The following is a 20,930-nucleotide window of genomic DNA, read 5'->3' as shown; positions in this document are numbered from 1 at the left end:
GGTTGTGCCTCATCCTTAAACCCCACCTCTACATCAGAAATGTAGAAATGCCTTCTGTGTAGCAGTTATGAGTGGCAACATAGTATGGAGGAAAAATCATGAGATCAAGGGCTGGAAGGGACTTCAGAGGCTAGTCCAGTCTTCTCATACATTTTGTTGGTTGGTTGTTTTGCTAGTATCTGACTCTCCCTCACCCCTTATGAGGTCTTCTTGGCAAAGATACTAGAGTGGTTTTCCATTTCCTTCTCCAGATCATTTTACAGATGTGGAAACTGAGATAAACAGGGTCAAATGACTTGCCCAGGGTCACCCAGCTAGTAAGTGTCTGAGGGCAAATTTGAACTCAGGAAAATGAGTCTTCCTGACTCCAGGCCCAGCATTCTATCCACTGTACCACCTAGTTACCCTTCTCAAACATAGATCATAGATTTAGAGTCTGAAGGGACCTGAAAAGTTATCTAGTACAACTGTCTTGTTTTACAGGTGAGGTTGACTTGCCCAAAATCACACAACTACTAAGTAGTCAAACTTGGATTTGAACTCAGCTCTTCTGACTCTGTGGGGTGGCTAGGTGGTGCTATAGTGTATAGAACACCAACCCTGGAGTCAACAAGTCTCATCTTCCTGAGTTCAAATCCGGCTTCCGACACTTCCTAGATATATACAATTCCCTCCACTATTCTGAACCTCAGTTTCCTCTTTTGTAAGATGAGGGAGTGAGCTAGATGACCAATCAATCTATTTGTCTACTCTTGCGACACCCCTCCTCCCCACTCCAGGCAGTTTTTCTGCATGTCTGCCCAGAAGGTTATCCCTCCTCATCACTGCCTACTGGCTTCCTTTTAGTATCAATTAAAATCGCATCTATTGGAAGCCTTTCCCAACTCCTCTCAATTCTAGCACCTTCCCTCTCTTAATTATGCCCTATTTATCCTAAATGTTGCTTTTAAAATATTTGTTTCTTGTTTCCTCCGTCAGATCATGAGCTCTTTGAGGTCAAGGACTATCTTTTGCCTCTTTTGTATCACCAGTTCTTAACACAGTGTTTAGCACATAGTAGGTGCTTTCTAAATAGTTCTCCACTGCCTGACTAAAGACCCCTTCTCCATCCCCAGGATTATTCTTTGTCCCCTCCACTCTTAGACTTTAACTCAGATCACACTTAACATAGGGCTTGTCTATTGGTTTCTGTATTGCAGGGATTAGTTTACAGGCGAGATCATAACTCTAATAATAACTCATACGTGGGTAGCACTTTATACTTTCCAAAGCGTTTTCACATCCATTATCCCATCCACCCTGTGGGGTAGGTAGTGTGGCTATTAGTATCAGCATTTAGTAAGTGGGAAAACAGGCTCAGATGGACTGTGGGCCTTTCCCAAGGTCACAGCACCTGGTGAGTTGGCAGAGTCTGAACCAGGCTCTGAGCCTTTTCTGCAGAGCAGGGTATAGTTGATAAAGTGCTGGGCCTGGAGTCAGGAAGTTGGTCAGTCATTTCTCAGTGACCCTGTTTGGGGGGTTTTCTTGGCAAAGATACAGAAGTAGTTTTTCATTTCTTCAGCTCATTTTCCAGATAAGAAAACTGAGGCAAATAGCGTGAAATGACTTGCCTAGGGGCACACAGTAAGTGTCTGAGGTCAGATTTGAACACAGGAAGATGATTCTTCCTTATTTAAAGACTGACACACTATCTACTGAGCCACTTAGCTTCCTTGGAGCCAGGAAGATCTGATTTTAAATCCAGCCTCTGCCTCAGATATTTGCTAGCTGTGTGACCATGGGCAAGTCACTTAACTTCTGTTTGCCTCAGTTTCCTCACCAGTAAAATGGGCATGATAATAGTATCTACCTTTTTGTGAGAATCAAATAGAATTGTATTTATAAAGCACTTAACATGGTTCCTGGCACATAGTGGGTGCTTTATAAATGCTTATTCCCTTTCTTCCAGGACATTGGAAAAAGTTATGGTCAGAACTTCCTTTTAACAGTGTCTTTCTTCACTGATTAAATGGAAAATTTGACACCATGAAGCCCTGTCCCATTCTCTCCCCAGTGGGGTCTCCTAAACAGACCATGAGGGAGAAGGAGTTTGATTTATGATCTATCAAGAACTTATTTCCTTATGGATAGGGTTAAATTGATGAAAAGGCACCCGTAGATACAGTCAGGGACCCGTAGATCCAAAGTCAGGGACCTTGGAAAGGAATTCTAGTGATATCAGAAAAATCCCTTCTCTCCTACTCTGGTGAGAAATCAGAATTTCTTTAAGTAGAAAAATATGGAGCAGGTCAAGGAACTTCTCAACTTGTATAATCAGAATAGTGTCTCATGTGTGTCTCATGCTTGGTTCAATCAGATTTCCAGAGCAGGTCAGAGTGGCAGGCTCTTTGACCCCACTTCTCAGGGAGGGTATCACTCTGATGACAATGTAATGATTTAAGAGCTTCTTGGTCTAAGGAAATCCCTCCTCCTCCAGGAAGTCTTCTCATCCTCAGTGGGCCTGGATGAGGGCTTAACCTTCCCTCAAACCCTAGCTTTCATCCTTTCCCCACCCCCCATCTCCAGATTAGTTTCAGCCAATGTGAACCTATCCAGAAAGCCACACAGTGGTACAGTGAAAAGAGTGCTTGATTTGGAGCGAGGGATGCTGGGTTCAAATCTGCCTTTGCAACTTGCTACATGGTCATTTAACCTCTGTGGGCCTCAGCTTCCTCCACAATAAAGTGAGGGAAGAGGAGGTAGATGACCTCTAAGGGTCTTTTCATCTCTATGACCCTGTGATTCGATGAATCATAACAAAAGCAAATGCACTTGCCTTTGAAAGCATATTAATAGAGTATCTGTGTGACTGTGGGTAGCGTTAACAAGAGCAAGTTGTCTGGGTGTGTGATGCCACTAGAGCCTGGAAACTTCTGGAGTACAGGTATCCATTGTGGACATAGGCCCAGTACACCAAGGCTAAGAGGATCGTAGACATTGTTGGTGAAATTGAAGTACGAGGAACACTTCCAAGCCAGTGTCCCGGAGGAGCCAAGAGCCTGTGTACTCCATCCTGCCCAGGTGGGGATGAGGGCATTCTATGCACAAAGGCCCCTTATCCCAGCCTTCCATCCCAGCAGGACTGAGGGGGAGGTTTCTTGCATTGCTCTTTGACCTTTCCTCACTTCTCCCCTTCCGGTACTCCAGCCCATAGGGGTCTAGAGAGCAGACATGGCTTCTGGGGATGGAGGACTGCTTTTGATTCTCCCTCCCACTCCATGAGGGGCATTTTGAACCCTGGCTGACACCAGCCCAGGATGCTGTATTATCTCCTGCCTGTCTTATATGGGTTCCAACCCTTGGGTGGGAAGGGAGAGATGGCTCTTATCTTAATTGGAACGACATGAATCTGATGACCTGAAGCAGATTTTCTAGCCCAGCAGACTCATGTAATTGCTACCACTTGGGGTTTGTCAAGCCTGTAAGCGCTCTATCTTCTTTCTGTGCCACATCCGTTCTCTGTATCTACCCCCTCTGCTACCATCTCTCCAGCTTTCTTGTATGCTCTCTTCCCTTTCCTCCCTTTCCTGTTTTCTTTGTCCCTTCATTTTGTTGATTTGTTCCCTTTGCCTTTCCCCCTCCTTTACCTGATTCCTCTCTTTAGTCTCCTCCTAGGGCTTTTTGACTCTTTGAACTCTGGTTTCTTCTAACCTCAAAGCAAGGCATATTGGAGTCTGGGCAGCACTTGGAGATTCTTGCCAGGTCACTGTAAAAAACAATTACTCATTTCAACTTATAGATGAAAAAACTGAGACTCAGAAGTGGAGGAGGGTTGGGGAAAGATTTCTTTGAGAGCCAAGTCGAAGTTCTTTCAATATCCAACAACCAAGTCTTGATCCTTACTCTGTTTTAAGGCCCTCACCTCAGATAATTATGGTCTTAGGGTGATGAGTTTTAGGACTAAAAACAACCTTAAAGACCTTCTTGTTCGAGTCTGGCCTTTTACAGTTGAAGAAAGGACCTGTGTTTGAATCTTGTCTGTGCTTAGATTCAGTCTCATAGATTTACAGGGCTGGAAGGGACCTCAGAGACCATCTAGTTCAACTTTTATAGATGGAGAAACTGAGACCCGAGGCTTCATCTCTCATCCCTTCATTGTCAGACTCTTCTTTCATACTTCCCCCTTGTGCTGGATCCCCTCATTAATGTTGTTTTTCAGTTGTGTTCAACTCTCCAGGATGCCATTTGGGGCTTTTGTAGCAGAGATAATGGAGTGGTTTGCCATTTCCTTCTCCAGCTTACTTTACAGATGAGGAAACTGAGACAAATTGGATTAAGTGAGTTGCTCTGGGTCAATGCTGCTAGTAAGTGTCTGAAGCCAGATTTAGACTCAGAAAGAGGAGTCTTCTTGATTCCCAGCCTGGTGCTCAGTCTACCTAACTGTCTCATCTGTGGTCCAACCTTAATCTCCCATGAGTTCTTTTTCCTTGCCCCAACCCACCTCTTCTTAACATTGGATCAGTTCCTTCTCAATTCCCTTATCTAAAAAATTAAAGAGTTGACTTAAGCAGTCTATAAAGATCCTTTCTAAAATCCTATGATGTGACCTGGGGTGGGAAAGGAAGCTAGATTAACTAAAATGTAATGCATTGCCTGACTGACCTCTACAAGTTTCCCGCATACTTGGGGCCCTGTGGCTTCATTCCCATTCTGTGAACTGAAGGCCAGAGATATTAAATGATTTGCCCAGGTTGCACTGCTAGTATCTTAGGAAAGATTTGAACCCAAGTCTTTGTTTCTTTAGGTCTAGGTCTCTAACCAGGACAAATCTGGGAAGTTTCCTGAAGAATATGAAATGAGAGCTAGACATTGAAGGAAGAATTAATAGAGGGGAGGCAGGGGAAAATCTTCCCACTAAGGGGACCAATAATCAGAAAAGCCTAGGATTATATTGGGGCAGCTGGGTGGTGAAGTGGATAGAGTGCCAGGCCTGTGGTCAGGAAGATTCATCTTCCTGAGTTCAAATCTGGCCTCAGACACTTATTAGCTGTGTGACCTTGGGCAAGTCGCTTCACCTTGTTTGCCTCAGTTTCCTCATCTGTAAAAAAAAAAATGATGTGGATAAGGAAATGGCAAGCCACTCCAGTATCTCTGCTTACAAAACCTCAAATGGGGTCACCAAGAGTCAAACAATACTGAACAACAATGATTAGGGTTGTATTAGAATGGAAGCTGCTCCACAGCAGGAACTGCTTTACTTTTGTATTTGTACTTCCAGTGCCTACCTCAGGGCCTGTCATCTTAAGTGCTTTTTCATTCATCCATCCATCCATCCATCCATCCATCCATCCATCCATCCATCCATCCTTGAGACTAGGAATTGTTTCCTTCCTTTGCTTTTACCTCCAGTGCCTGGTCCAGTTCTTATCACCTTTAAGTACTTTTCATTCATTCATTTCATTAATCCTTGAGACTGAATTGTTTCTTTCCTTTGTTTTTACTTCCAGTGCCTAGCCCAGTTCCTGTCACTTTTAAGTATTTTTCATTCATTCATCCTTGAGACTAGGAATGATTTCCTTTCTTTATTTCTACCTCTGTTGACTAGCTCGGAGCTTAAGGAGATAACAAGTAAAATATTACAATGCCCCACAAATCCTACCTCCCAGCATTAGTGAGCACTTAAGAAATGCACATCCATTTATTAAAGGACTGAACGTGACCTAGTGGTGCAAAGGGGGGGGGAGGGTGTCAGAGCCCTGACCAGCCCAGGATGGAGAGGCGAGCCTCCGAATCCGAAAAGCTGGGGAAGAAAAGGTTGCAATTCAACTCCGATGATCCTTTTCCTTCTCCTTCCTAAGAAGGCACGGATTTCCAAAGCTAGGCACGTCCCATTCCCTTCTCCAGTCTGCAAATCTTCTTCAGATCCAAAGGCCCTCGATTGATTGGCTGGACTCTCAGTCCTTCCCCGAGGCTTCCAGTCCTCCAGCCTATGGGAAGCCGGACTAAGAAGGTTTCCATTCAGGGCGATAACGCGGAGCTCTTTCCTCCCGCCTCCCTGCCTCCTGACTGCTTGGAGACACCATTTCAATTCGCCCTATTTGTATTTCCATTACCTTTTCAGACAGGTTCCGTGATATTAGCATATTCAAATCGGACCATTATTATTTCCATTAGCTGTTAAGTAATTACCTCTAATTTATTAACATCTTTTCCCCTTCCCTGCGTATTTTTGGGGTTATTTACATCCCCTGCTAACTAACAATTTTAAGTAATTACATGTCACTCAGTCTATTTGCACACACTTGTTCACGCGCGCAGGTTCGTTTGCTGCGGTTCCTTTTAGCTTCCCTTTTCCAGCTTGGAAGCAGCAGTGCTGCTGTGGAGGGAGCCCTGACTTGGCTGCCCAAGAACCGTCTGAGTGCTCCTTGGTTCTCTGAAACCCTGAGCCTTGGATGTAACAGGACTGCTTGGTTCCTGGGGAGCTGTGGAGAAGACACATTCTCGGTGTTACAGTGTCGCACAAGAGGCAGCGTGGTACATTGTACATAGACGGCCCAGAACTTGCAGTCAGAAGGCCTGAGTTCAAATCCTGCTCTTAGACACTTGCCTGGTGACACTGGGCAAGTCACTTAATATCTCTCTGCAGATTGTACTCAATGACCTCAGATTTTCTTTCCAACTTTAAATCTACGATTTTAGTTAATATTATTGATTAGTTAATTTTATTATTTAATAAATTTTAATAAACATTTTAATGCTAGAAAATCCTAGTCTCCTTGGTACCTATTTGTGAGTTTATCAGGGAAGAAAGAAAGTCAAGATGACACAGCCATAAAATCTCAGTTGGCAGGGACCTCCAAGGCTGTCAAATACAACCTTTATGTGAACCAGAATCCCATCTACAATATACCTTATTTGTGACCATGCATCCTCTGCTAGACCTATTGCTAGGGAGAGCTCACTGTCTCTGAAGGAAGCCCATTTCACTTTGGATTACCCATAATTACCAGGAAATTTTCCCTTAGATCACACCTACCTTTGCCTCTTACCACCTCTTCCTTTTATTTCTGCCCTCTGGGAACAAGCAGAATAACACTGATTCTTTCTCACAGCATAGCCCTTCATGTTTTTGAAGGAAGTTATTATGTGTCCACTAAGTCATCTTTTCTCCAGGCTAAACACCCTTAGTTCCTTTGACTGAACTTATGTCTTGGCCTCCAGCCCTCTTGGCATTTTAGTCATCCTTTTCAGAAATTTTTTGTCTTATCTTTGTTCTTCCCAAATGACTGTGCCCAGAATTCAACAAAAGTCTCAGGTTTGGTCTGATCAGGGCAGAATTCAACAGAATGATCGCTTCCCATGTTCTGAACATTGTACTTTTGTTAATGCTGTCTTGGAATTGCATTAATTTTGTGAATTGCACTGTCACATCATAGAAAACTTACAACCCACTAAAATTGTCAGACCTTTTTCTTATGAACTGTTGTCTAGTCATGCTGCCTCCACCTGATATTTGAGAAATTCACTTGGGAGTTCCAGCCTACATGCCCATCAGTTGTCTACACTAAGTTTAGCATCAATATGAGTGAAGCCCTGGGCCTAAGCAGGAGCAAACCAGCCTAGATTGGAAACTGAGCCGGTCAGTTGGTGACAGGTTCATGAATAGCCCTGCACTTCCAACACGGGTGGGATGAGGATACGCCCAGTCTTAAAACAAAAAAGAAAAGAAGCAAGTAATGAGGATGCTTCCTCACTTCTCCCCAGTCAAGCTCATTCATAGAGCTAATGTCACCTCCCCTACTTTCATGGTGTGGTGTGTTGGTCCTTCATTGCTGAAGAAGACCATGCCATCAGATAAATAATGACATGACTTGCACTTGACTTTGTTTTGAGTGAGGGAGGGCTGTGCAGGTTACCAGCCTCACTTCTCCTCCAGAGACATCTGAATCCAGTGACCAGATATTCATCAAGATGACTGGAGATGACCCAGGATGAGGCAGTTGGGGTTAAGTGACTTGCCCAGGGTCACACAGCTAGTGAGTGTCAAGTGTCTGAGGTGAGATTGAACTCAGATCTTCCTGACTCCTGTACTGGTACTTTATCCACTGCACCACCTAGTTACTTTCATGGTACACAGAATTGGACCCTCACTGCTGGGTTTTGACATTCTACCATTCATCCCTCACTAACCCCTTATATCCCTCCTCATACCAGTGGTTCTAAACCTTTTTCTTTTCCTCCCACCACCACCCACTGAACTTACAGCAGATAAACTGACATAGTAAGGTAACATGACATAGTAGGAAGAATTCGGAATTGAGACTTTATTCCTCATCTCAGCTCTACATAAACCTTGGGAGAGTCATTTCTTTTGTGCTCGGTTTCATTGAGTGGGGCTCAGCTAAGTGGTGTCCAAGGTCCTTCCCAGCTCTTAACACTCTATGGTTGTAAAGTTCTTCTATAAAATGGACTCAATCCCCATCTGTCCACTTCACGAGGCTATTGTGGGAATCAGGTAAAATTATAGGATTGTATGGTCAATGCTTTAGAGCAGGAGAGGATGTTAGAGATAATCTAGTCCACCTCCCTTATTTAAATTTTTTTATTTTCATCTATATTTCCCAATATATTACCTCCCCACCCCTTCACAGGGAGCCATTCCTTTTTTTAATAGTATATTATTTTTTCCACTTATATGTAGAGACAATTTTTAACATTCATTTTTACAAAATTTTGAGTTCTACATTTTTCTCCTCTCCCCCTCCCGTCTTTCTAAAATGGTAAGCAGTTTGATATGGCTTATATATGTGCAATCATGTAAAACATATTTCCATATTAGTCATAGTTGTGAAAGAAGAAAACAGACCAAAAGGAACAAACTACAAAAAAAAAAAATAATAGAGTGAAAATAGTCTGCTTCGCTCTGCATTCAGGCTCCATCAGTTCTTTCTCTGGAGGTGGACAGCATTTTCCATCATAAGTCCTTTGTAATTGTTTTGGATCATTGCATTGCTGAGAAGAGCTAAGTCATTCACGGTTGATCATCACACAGTATTACTTTTACTCTGGGCAATGTTCTCCTGGTTCTGTTTATTTCATTTTGTGTCAGTTCATATAAATCTTTACAAGTTTTTCAGAAAAGTGCCTGCACAATAGTATTCCACTCATATGCCACAACTTATTCAGTCCTTCCCCAACTGATGGGTATCCCCTCAATTTCTAATTTTTTGCCACCACATAAAGAACTGCTATAAATATTTTTGCACATGTAGGTCCTTTTCCCTTTTTAATAATCTCTTTGGGATACAGACCTAGCAGTGGTATTGCTGGATCAAGGATATGCATAGTTTGGTTGCCCTTTGAGCATAGTTCCAAATTATTCTCCAGACTAGTTGGATCAGTTCACAACTCCACCAACAGTGCATTAGTGTCCCAGTTTTCCCACTTCCTCTCCAACATTGTGAGCCATTCCTTATAACTAGGAGTAATTCAACTAAGAAAGAGTCTGGTATAATATGTAGTATTCAACACCCATAGCTCCTCACTTCTGCAAAGAAATAGAGAAGATACCTTTTGCTATCTTGATCATTCCAATTTCACAGCATTTGAGTTCAACTGTTTTCCAACACCCTTGTTTTAAAAATGAGGACACTGAGGCCCAGAGAAGGTAAGTGACCTACCCAGTGTTACACAGATTCAAATTCTAGTCCTTGACTCTTTTGGTATTTGAGTTGGACTCCATGGCTTCTGAGGTCTTGTTCACGCATAAATTCTGTGATGCTAAATCCAGTTCTACTTTATATGAAAATGCTTTTTAAAATTCTAAATATCTGTACACACATAAGAGGCTGTCATTATAACTGAACTGTGTTTGATCTACTCTCTGGAGATGGCCTCATGGCATTTAACAGGCAGCTAAGAGAGACCATGTCAGTACTTGTAGGATCACAGATTTAGAACAAGAAGAGGCCCTAAGATGTCATCAAGTCCAACCACTTCTTTTACAGATGAGGAAACTGAGGCCCAGAGAAGATAAGAGTAACTTGCTCAGGGTCAGAGTGCTAGTCAATGCTTTAGGCAGTATTCAAACCCAAGTCTTTCCAATCCCAAGTCCATTACTCTGCTACACCAGGTTGTTTGGTGGTAAAGGTTCAAAAATACCCTTCCTTCAATGACAGATAGAGTGTCAGACTTCTTGACACCCTCCTTGCCTACTCCAGCCTTCATGGACCTTACTCATCCCAGAATCTCTCTGGTACTTTTTATTTGTCCCTTATTATGATGAATTGTACTTGGTGTGTGTTTTGAGCCTCACCTCCCTACAGCAAGCCACAGAGGACAGCTACTATCTCTTCTCCTCACAGTACTGGGTACACAGACAGTTGGCATAGACTTGTTGAATGAATGACTCATTGATCATAGATACAGAGCAGAAAGCAAACTTTGAGCCTGTCCAATCCAACCCTTTACAGATGACGAAACTGAGACGTGGAGCAATTAAGATACTTGCCCAGGCGAACACAATATTCCCAGTGGGATTTGAACCCAAAGCTTTCTGATTCCAAGTCAGGTATTCTCTCTACTACTCTCCATTGTCTCTAAGTGATTAACAAAGGCAGGAATGAGAGGGCTTCAGCCTTCCCCTTGGAATCATTTTCCCAGCCTTTGCCTCAACCAGTCAGAGCTCAAGGCGTATTCTGTCACTCTTTGTGACAGTTTTCTAACTGTAGAGACATAAAGAGTTATTTAAGTTAATCTCAAGGATTTGAGAGGGAGGGTCGAAAGGGAAGAAATACACTGAAATTTGAAAAACATCTCAAGTTCCCATGTCTCGCCATGAGAAGAAAGCTGTCTTGTTCTTTAAAGGGGCAAGGCCTCTCTCTATGTGACTGTTGTATGGATTCCTATGTTTGCCTCTGCATGACATATATATGTCTGTGTCTATGTATCCGTGTTTGTGTATCACTGTTGGCAGCTATCTTTGGGTATGTATCAGTGTGTTTTCTGATCAACTTGATGAATCTGTAGGGAGGTGAGCCTTTTGTGGGACTTTGATATTTTCCTATGAAGGGTATGAGCATGATGAGGGGCATCTCATTGGGAGGTGGAGGACATTTGCTGGGTAATTTTGGTCTGTTCAGATGTCATTGAGGATGAATGATAAAGTATTAGTTTTTGAGGAAGGTTTATTTGGTTCTGGATGTTGTGAATCAGTTATTCCTTTGTACTGGGTCTTTAATGGGGACTCCACAGGCCTTTATCCATCTCGCTAGAGGGGGGCAGGGAGGGAGGGAAAAGAGAGAGAAAGAGAGGAAGCAGGAAGAAAGGATTAAATGACTGGTAACTCATTTAATTAAAATTACAAAATTAAAATTTGTAAAATATTTAGCACTTAATAAATGTTTATTTCCTTTCTTCCTGCTTAAGAGTTCACCAGCGATGCAGGGTGGGTATAGTGAAGGGAGAAGCCCTTGTATATACATAGACTCTCCACATTTTCTAGGAACTACTAGAAACTGCCTTTGAGTGGAGGTTCATTTGTAGGAGGCACTTATCACTTGTATGACCTTGGTCAAGTTGCTTTACTTCCTTCCACCTCAGTTTCCTTTGAAGAGGAGAATCCAATTCTGAGAATTGGACTAAGTGGCTTCTGAGATCTCTTCTGGTTTTAGATCTATGATCCTAGTTATATAAGTTCTCACCCAATTGGCCTGAGAAATGATGGCAAGTGGCAGTAGTGGGGTATGTGAACAATATGGGCCCAGGGGAGGTCATAACATCATGTTCCAGCGAGATATGGGAGAGCTTCTGGTCTAAGGCTTAGAGAGACAATATTATAACCTTTCAGTCCAAGAGATTGAAACCATGGGGAGAGGAGAACTGAGTTTGAGTGGTAAGAGTTCCTGAACCCCAGCTTTATGGAGGGGTATCAAAGAGTTTCTGGATTGAAAAATCTACATATATTATAGACGAAGAAAAAGTGGGCTTTGCACTCTCCTAATTCTATACATTATTTGAATGATGCCAGTCCAATGGGCCCTTTAGCAACTCCCAAGCTCATTTCTATTAGGAGAGAGTTCCAAGCCTTTGGGGTAGGACTCTAGAATTAGAGTCCTTTATAGGTCACTGGGAGTAAAGGTGGTTCTCATAATAATAATAACTAATATTAGAAAGATAATACTATTTGTGGTTCTATGAGTACTTTTTATTGCTTTATAGTTTCTATGGGGTTAAATAAATGCTGTCCCATACCAGAGATGCATTGTTACTTTGCATGCTTGCGTAGGGACCCCTTTACTCACATCTATGGAGAATTAGATAGAAACTGTATTTTGAGTTCACAGGAACTCTGGGTAGGGCAAAACAAATAAGAGACATATGATGTGAGGGAACTTAGTCCATATAAGCTCAGAACACTGAGTATTGGGGCATGCATTCCATCTAATATGATGGTACCTGTGTGTGTCTGTGTGACTACATCTGTGTATGTGCCTCTCTGTGTGTGTGTGTGTGTGTGTGTGTGTGTGTGTGTGTGTGTGTGTGTGTGTGTGTGTGTGTGTGTGTGTGTGTGTGTATGGCCTCTGCCAGCTATAGGTTGTATCTGTGTTTGTTTTTCCTGGTGATAAGTACTGGGAGATGGAAGAGATTTTCCTGGATCCTACCAAGAAGCCCATCATTAGCAGTGATGTCTGCCTTCCCCAAATGTGCTCCCAACCCACATATAAATCAAAGGGTGCGATTGTTCACTTAAAAACCAAATACATCCCTCACCCGAGTGCAGATTGGAAAGAAGAATCATGAGTATCTCCTCTGTGCCTGCCCCTCCGTCTGACTCCTGTCCCCACGTTGTGTATCGCCCCATCTCTTCTGCCTGACTAGATGGTTCCCAGAATGCTGCTGTGTCGCTCCCCCACCCCTTCCCCGTGCAAGTCTATCTCAGCCTCTGGCCTGGTATCCCATCAGTCATTCTGGTGAAGAGATTTCACCACACCCCATTACCTTTTCTGTTCTCCTTCCCTGCTGGGTACAAGCTCTCCCTAGGCAGGCCTATTGTTCCTAAGGAAATAGAGGCTCAGGTTTTCTAGCTTATCTTTGGGATCTATACCAGTCCTAGAAAGATGTTTTTCCTTTAAATTCAAGTTTGTTCCTTGTACCCATGAAGGCTTCACCTTCTGTGTCATAGTGGCATTGGGGTAGGGGGCTATCTTGTCTTTCATCCTGTCTCACATATATATTACTGTCTCTCCTTATTAGGATGAGTTCTTTGTGAGTAGGAAGGGACTGTTTTGCTTTTCTATCTGTAGCTCCCAGGCTGAGCACAGTCCTTTGCACTTAATACTACTAAGCACTTAATAAATGCTTTTTCATTCATCCATTCTTTCTGAACAAGGGTCAATCTCCTGTATGTGTAGTTTCCATCTCTAGAAAGCTAAAAAATAAGGAAATTCTGTGGGGGAAGGATTAGGAAGCAAGATATTCTCTCCACATACTCATTCTTATCTGTCATTGATTTCATAGGTAGCAAGAGCCATCCCTGACTCCTGATCTCCCCTTGGTCTGCAGTATTTAGTATATATGCCTTTCTAATTGACATCTATCAATAAAAACTTATTGTCATTATTATTATAACTCATATTTTTCTAGTATTTTATGGTTTATAAAGCACCTGCCTCAGTTTCCTCTGAGGTAAGTAACACAAGTATTATCATCTCAAATTTACACATGAGGAAACTGAGGCCCAGAGAGGTAAAGTAACTTGCCCATAGTCCCCCAGTAAGTAGTAGAGTCTGGATCCAAATTTAGGTTTGAGCTCTTTCTCCTATCACACATTGCCCTCAGGTGCTATATGCTGTGGAAGATACAAAGTATAATGCACAAAAAGCCCTGTTCCCAAGGAGCCTGGCAGCAAGGTGGCACAGTGAGTAGAGTCTGGAAGAGTCATTTTTCTGAGTTCAAATCTGGCTTCAGACACTTATTAGCTGTGTGACCCTGAGCAAGTCACTTAATCCTGTTTGTCTCAGTTTCCTCATCTATAAAATGAACTGGAGAAGGAAACAGCAAATCACTCCAGTGTCTCTGTCAAGAGAACCCCAAGTGGGGTCACAAAGAGTTGAACATAACTGAAACAACTGAACGACAAGAATAAGGAGTCTGCAGTCTAGTTTGAGTTATACCCCTTAAAAAAGAATGAATATGCCACACAAGATAAGGTAAATACTAAATGAATGATATTGTAAAAGTTTACAGGAAGGAAAAAATTAGTAAGGCTCTATCCCAGTTCTGTTGGGCTGGTTCTGCTTTTCTAGTCTGCAGGGTCTTTCTCTGATTCCACTCTACCCCACTGATTGATTGGCTTTTCAAATGATTAATTCCAATGATGGTTGGATCTGTTTGGGAGCTATGTCCTATTTTCTTTCTCATCCTTTCCTGGTTGATCTCTCTGTCAACCCAAAGGATGGCCTGTTTTGATAATTAGGGTCTCTCTTGGATGACTGAGCTGTTATTGGCATTGTTTTCTTCCCATCCCCCTTACAGAACTTCCTTTCTCTTTCTCTGCAGTTCGAGTATTGGTCTCCATGCCTGATCCTTCCCCACAAATCCTGGAACCACTCTGTCTGTCAGCAATGAGAGATGAGTAGACTCTCTTCATGACGTCAGAGGAGAAATATATACCAGACCGCTCATCTCAGATGCTCCAATTCATCAGGCAGCCCCCGGCTTCCAGGTAAGGGATGATTTATTTTGTGATCTCTCAGTAAGGGAGAGGGGTGCTGCCTCTCAAAGAAGCAATCAGTCCACAAGCAGATGTGGCAAAGGCGGAACCAAGTGTGGTCAAGAGGGAAGCAGGTATACACCTCTGGAGCTGAAAGGGTTTGTGTTTGGGGGCAAGTGACAGATAAGAAGCTTACCATCTGCTGAGTGAATGATCAGACTGGGAATCAAGTCCATGCCCCAAGTTAGATCATTCCAAAGGAGAATCCCTGAGAACAGGTAGGAATGGGCAAAGGTAAGAGAAGGGCATGAAGGTTCCATCCTGACATCATGACTTGGAGAAGCATTGGGGGATCTGGAAAAGACTTCAGAGAGGAAGAATTTGCTATCTAAGCCCTTGCCCATTTCTCCTCCCCTGGGAAGTCAGGATGCAAAATGGATCTGAGTCATGGAAAAAGAAATAAATCTGGATGAAAAGTGACTCCTTCTTTTAGCCAACTAGGTGGTATAGTGAGAGGTATAGTGACTCCATTGAGACTGGAGTCAGGAAGACCTACTTTCAAATCTGGCTTTAGACACTTACTAGCTGTGTGACCCTGGGCAAGTCACATAACCTTTGCCTCAGTTTCCTCAACTTAAAGTGGTGATAATAGCAACACATACCTCACATAGTTGATGTGAAGATCAAATGAGATAATACTTATAAAGTGCTTAGTACGGAACCTAGCATATAGTGCTTAATAAATTCTTGTTTCCTTCCTCCTTTTCATTTCTTTAAGGAACATGCATGTTCCAGATCTCAATTTAAAGCAAGCATATGCATGTAAAGTGAATCGTAGGTTCTAGTGGATTCTGTTACAAAATTAAATGCTCCCATGGAGGGAAAAATATCTCCCAAATGACTGAGTTAAGAACTGTGGTGAAGAAGGAATTTAAGGGCATCATCCTGATGGTCTGCCGGACACTTCTACGCTAGTAGTTTCTCACCTAGTTGTCCATTTTGCAGTTGTGTAGATACGGCAAAGAAAGATCCCCAGACAAAAAGGAATCGGTATTGCTCCCCATCCCTGGTTTTTACCTCTCTTCTTGGCTGTATTGCCTCTCTACATAGGTATGTAGATCTATCCCTCCCTGTCCTCCCTCCACCCACCCACCCACCCACTCATCCATCCATCCACTCAACCACCCACCCATCCACCTACCTTTCTATCTCTCAGAATGCCTTGGGGGGCCATTTCTTCTCCTCAGTCTCTCACTCTATTTTCTGTGGATTGGTGACCCAGCTGACTCCTCCCTTGGTCTTATGGTCCCTTGTATGTTACCTGGTCTTCTGTCAGCTAATGAACCGGTCCAGGCAATACCAGCCTTATTCACAACATATCTGAGAGTTACTACCAAGAGCTGCCACAGATCATGAGGGACTTCTTCAGATGGGAAGGGATTATTTATTCTTCAGTTTCCTCTAGACCAAAAATGCTCAAAGAATGGTCCTCGGGATCCTTTCAGGGGGTCCTTGAGGTCAAAACTATTTTCACAATAACACTAAGATGCTTTCATTTGTGATATAGTAAATATTGATCAGTACAACCCACAGAAACAGTGATCATCCTTGATCATTTTTTAAAGTGTAAAAGGTCCAGAAATCAAAAAGCTTGAGAACTACTGTAGTATACTATACGAATGTCACTCCCTAGGGCTCTCCTGGCATTTAGTTGTGATTTTCTTCCTCTTATTTGAAGGAGACAGGGGTAAAATAGTGATAGCGTAGAATGAGAACTGGATATTGGACACAGAAATCCCGTGTTCAAATCCTGTCCTTGACACTTAATAGCTTTGTTGCCTTGGGCAAATCACTGAACCTCTACATTTTTTGTCTGTTTTTATCATTTGTAAAATGGGGATAATAACACTCCCACCTTCCCAGACTCCAATACATTCACATATGTAGATCACTTAGTATACTATAAAGTTGTTACATAAATCAATCCATCAGCCAACAAGAATTTACAGGACTCATTTTTTTAAGGACTGTTAAAAATAAATAAAAACCAAACAAATAAAATATTAAGCACTCACTCTGTGGCAGCCACTATAATAGGCACTGATGATGCAGAGACAAAAAAGCAAAACAGTCCTTACCCCCTGGGATCTTATGTTACTATTGTTAACACCTAGCATTATTTATCATGTCTGCCATAGCTGGCTAGTTCCATCAGCGTCTACTGACAGCTGCCACTGAGTAACACATCATGCCTTCTACTCCAGAATCCCTGAAGTTAGAGACTGTGTACTTCACAGTGGGCACCTGCGTGGTGCAATGACTAGAGTGTGAGGCTGGGAGTCAGAAACACTACTCTTCCTGAGTTCAAATCTAACCTCAGACATTTACTAGCTGGATGACTCTGAACAAGTCACTTCACCCAATTTGCCTCAGTTTCTTCATCTGTCAAATGAGCTGGAGAAGAAAATGGGAAACCACTCTGGTATCTCTGCCGGGTCACAAATAGTCACAACTGAAATGACTGAACAACGCTTCACCGTATCATAGACCAATAAATTTGGAGGCTGAACATCTGGGTTCAGTTTTGTTTCTTCCTAGGTGACCTTAGGCTAGTCAATTCCCTTCTCTCGACCTTCATTTCCTATTAATTGATCCGTTTCTACCATATGATCTCTTAAGTCCCCTTCCATCCCTAAAATGATGATCCTAGAATTCTTGACAAATATGTAAAGTCAAGATTTTATATTTTGAATTGAACGAAAATAAGATATACCAGCCCTTTGTCCAGATGGGCCAAGAGAGGGAAGTTCTGATTGAGCAGGCACATGCCCCTGCATCAAAACAGGGAGATCAGTCTGCCTTGCACTAGTGGTCTCTCTCCAGAATTGGCAACCATTGTTTCCAAACACAATGGGCTTCCCTTCTTGTGGCTTCTTTACCTGGCCAGTTCTCTTTAACACCAAGGAGAATGCTGTATAGAGTCAGGTCACTTTGAAAACCTGAGCCTCATGAGGTCTGGACCCGAGTTCACCTGCCAAGTCTCTCCTCTGGACTTTTCCCAACACTTTGGAGGACAAGAGGTCCTGCCTCTCAGGCAGGGCTTCACCATGAGAAGGCCAGCCTGTATCTTGGGAGACAGATTGGAACTGGGCCACCGCAGTGATGCAGGAGGCTCCAGAGCTTTTCTCTTGGGTCTAGCACCCTTCCCCTCTGCTGTGGATCTCACTCCCTCCTCCTTTACTACCCTGGCTTTTTAGAGACTGAGCAGCCAGGGGCCTTTGGCATGGTATGCCTTCTATTACAACAGCAACAAATCATTGCCACTCTTGTTTTATGATTTACAAAGTATTTTTTCTCTTCACAATTCTGTAAAGAAGGGAGGGCAGGAATTATATTGCATACTTGTTTTTACGGATGGGTAAACTGAGCCTCAAAAAGTGAAATAACTTGCTTGGGGGGATCACACAACAAATTAATGAGAAAGAGCAAAGAACCTTCTGAAGCCAGACCTTCTGAATCTTTTGTACAGTGCTTTCTTTGTCCATCCTGGACTACACAATATGGTGATCTTCTGGGACCAGTGGGAGTACTATTAGCTCCTCCAAAATTGAGGAGAGCCTTGGAAAGAGGGGCCATCACTGGACCAGTGGGCAAGGTTAAGTAGGAGTGCTCTCTCTTCATTTGATGCCCTGTAGCCTCAAAGGAGAAAACCGGTCCCTTACCAAAAGTTGTTTGGTCTCACCTTATCCTAGGCTGGGACTGGATGGGTTGAGGTGCAGTATAGACCATAGGGTGCATTTGAATTTTTGTTTGCGCTTATGCTCTTAGTGATAGATCCTTAGGATTGAGAGCTGGAAAGACCCTTAGAAATCATCTAGTCTGATCCTTGGACTTTAACCTTGGTTTTTCTGAGGAGGCAACTGAGGTCAAAGTTTCTTTTTGTGGTTATTGTTGAGTTGTTTTCAATTGTGTCTGACTCTTCCTGACCCCATTTGGGGTTTTCTTGGTAAAGATAGTGCTTTGCCATTCATTTTCTCCAGCTCATTTTACAGATGAGGAAACTGAGGCAAACAGGTTAAGTGACTTGCTAGTGTTGGAGGCCAGATTTGAACTCAGGTCATCCTGGGTTCAGATCCAGTACCCTATCCACTGCTCCACCTAGCTGCCCCAAAGGTCCTTATGGAAGCTTATACCATCTTATTTCTATATAGAACTTGATATATGTATTTCTTTGTTTTCAATTCTAAATTTAGTATTTTATTTTTCCCTAATTATATGTAAAAACAATTTTAACATTTTAAAAGAATTTTCTGAGTTCTAGATTCTCTCCCCCACCTCATGCCTATTGAAAAGGCAAGCAGTTTGACATAGGTTATACATGTATAGTCATGCAAAATATATTTCCATATACATGTTTTTCAAAGGCCTTTCGAATACATTATGTCATTTGATTCTCCCAATGACTTCATGATGTGGGGGCAGGTATAAACTTCTTCCCCACTTTTGCAGATTAAAAAAAAATACTGAAACCCAGAGAAGAGGAATGATTCACCTGACATCGCAGGGTTACTGGCAAAGCTGAGACCAGAGCTCACATCTCTTACCTCTGATTCAAGTATGATTACTTCAGCACTATACTCTCTCCCTGGGCAATTTCCAGAGAGCCAGAAAGAGAGATCTGGGAAGGAAATTTGCCACGAAACCAAGTTCACCCTGTGGAGAGCTGCATTTCTGGGGGCCCAGAGCTGGATTGGTCTTCATGGTCCCTCAAAAATGATATTTCAGTGAGGACTCAGGGATGTTCATAACCTGAACCATTTGTTCTTTTTCAGCTTAGAATTGGCGAATCCCTGGGAACATTCATGCCCCACTCACTCCTTGGCATGGTCCAGTCCCTAGGATCCTCAGGAATCTCTCCACCCCATTCCTGGCCATCCTCAAGTTCCCCTCTCCCCCCTCTGAGCCCAGAGAGTGTCCAAAGCTTTCCAAACACTGTAGTGATGCCATCTGGGTCACACAGTCAAAGAGACCCTGGAGGGGAGCAGTTTGCTCCGCGTGGGCTGCCTTATTGTTGGCTTTTTTTTCCTCAAAGTCTACTTAGTGCTTGATTAACCTCCTAGTTGGGAATTCTCCAGCCAGCCCCTTCTGCTTCTCATTCACTTGCCTTTTCTGTTAGAACCAAAAATAAATCTTAGAGATCATACTCCAACCTCTTTATGTGACAAAGGAGGAAATTAGCCCCAGAGAGAAGTGACTTGCCCAAGGTTGCATAGCACTTTGATGGTTGAGCTGAGCTGAGGAGCCTCAGTTTTTATTACTATATTTGCTTTCTGTTTGTACATTACCTTCAGTTCATCTCTCCCTTACCCCAGCCAGTTACTTCTTGTAATGAAAAAAAAAAGAGAGAGAGAGAAAAGGTGGATGGGGGGAGCATTTCAGCAAAATTAAGCAACATATAAACTGAGTTTGACATTATATGCCATATGCCTCACCTATAGCCCCCCCATCTCTGCAAAGAAGTACATCTAGAGGTCTTTCCATTGGAGCATGATACATTATGCCTTTTATCCAGATGGGCTTAGGGCCTTGGAATTCTTTTCTGGCTTGGTCCCTTCTTCCATTACTTAGTGGCCACAATTTCCCACCCATTCCTTATATTTTACTCTAATGTCCCTCTGTCTGTGACTCCCCATCCCAATGGGAGACTCTTGCTTGATCCTCCTTTCCTTCTCCTCAGCCCATCTCCTGAAATATTTTATGCCACATGTGCATTTAGAGGAAAGCCCAGCCCACTCCTCAGGGCCTATCTGGACCTGGGTCCTCAGGAACACTGGGCCAGATCTGGGGCAGCCCCAATGTTTCAGGTCTGCCATGAAACCTCAAATCCTGTGAGAATCCACAGCATGAATTGGTTTTGCTTCAGGTCAACTCTGGCAGGCCAAGTCTGGAGATAGGGAAGAGGGGCAGTGGAAGCAGCCTTAAGGGGTAGGTAAAATGGCTTGTAGGCCAAGGTAATAGGGTATGGGACAGGGCAAGGGAGCTGACACCAGCTCTTTCTGGCATCTCTCTGAATAGTCTCAATGGAAATCTGCAGAGCAAACAGTCCAAGGAAAGATGCTGAGTTGGCCAGAGGGAGGAAGACAGAGAGAGAAAAAGAGACAAAGACAGAGACACACAGATACATGAAATGGTACAGAAGGACATAACAAAAGAGACAGGAGATAGCCCCATAGACCCA

At 43.0% G+C, this 20,930-nt stretch overlaps 1 protein-coding gene across 3 annotated transcripts in view; it reads left to right on the top strand.

Annotated features, from left to right (window-relative positions):
- ELFN1 (extracellular leucine rich repeat and fibronectin type III domain containing 1) overlaps positions 1-20,930 on the top strand; it is a 189,579-nt gene that overhangs the window by 88,505 nt on the left and 80,144 nt on the right. For all 3 annotated transcript variants that reach the window (XM_072597722.1, XM_072597724.1, XM_072597723.1), the window contains one exon: positions 14,539-14,704. The gene's annotated coding sequence lies outside the window, so the exon portion shown is untranslated. The remainder of the gene's footprint in view (positions 1-14,538; positions 14,705-20,930) is intronic.

This window comes from Notamacropus eugenii, chromosome 3 (genome assembly GCF_028372415.1).
Source record: "Notamacropus eugenii isolate mMacEug1 chromosome 3, mMacEug1.pri_v2, whole genome shotgun sequence".
In the NCBI taxonomy this organism is placed as follows: domain Eukaryota; kingdom Metazoa; phylum Chordata; class Mammalia; order Diprotodontia; family Macropodidae; genus Notamacropus; species Notamacropus eugenii.
Note: the sequence above shows the minus strand (reverse complement) of the source record. Positions and strands in the feature narration are given on the sequence as shown.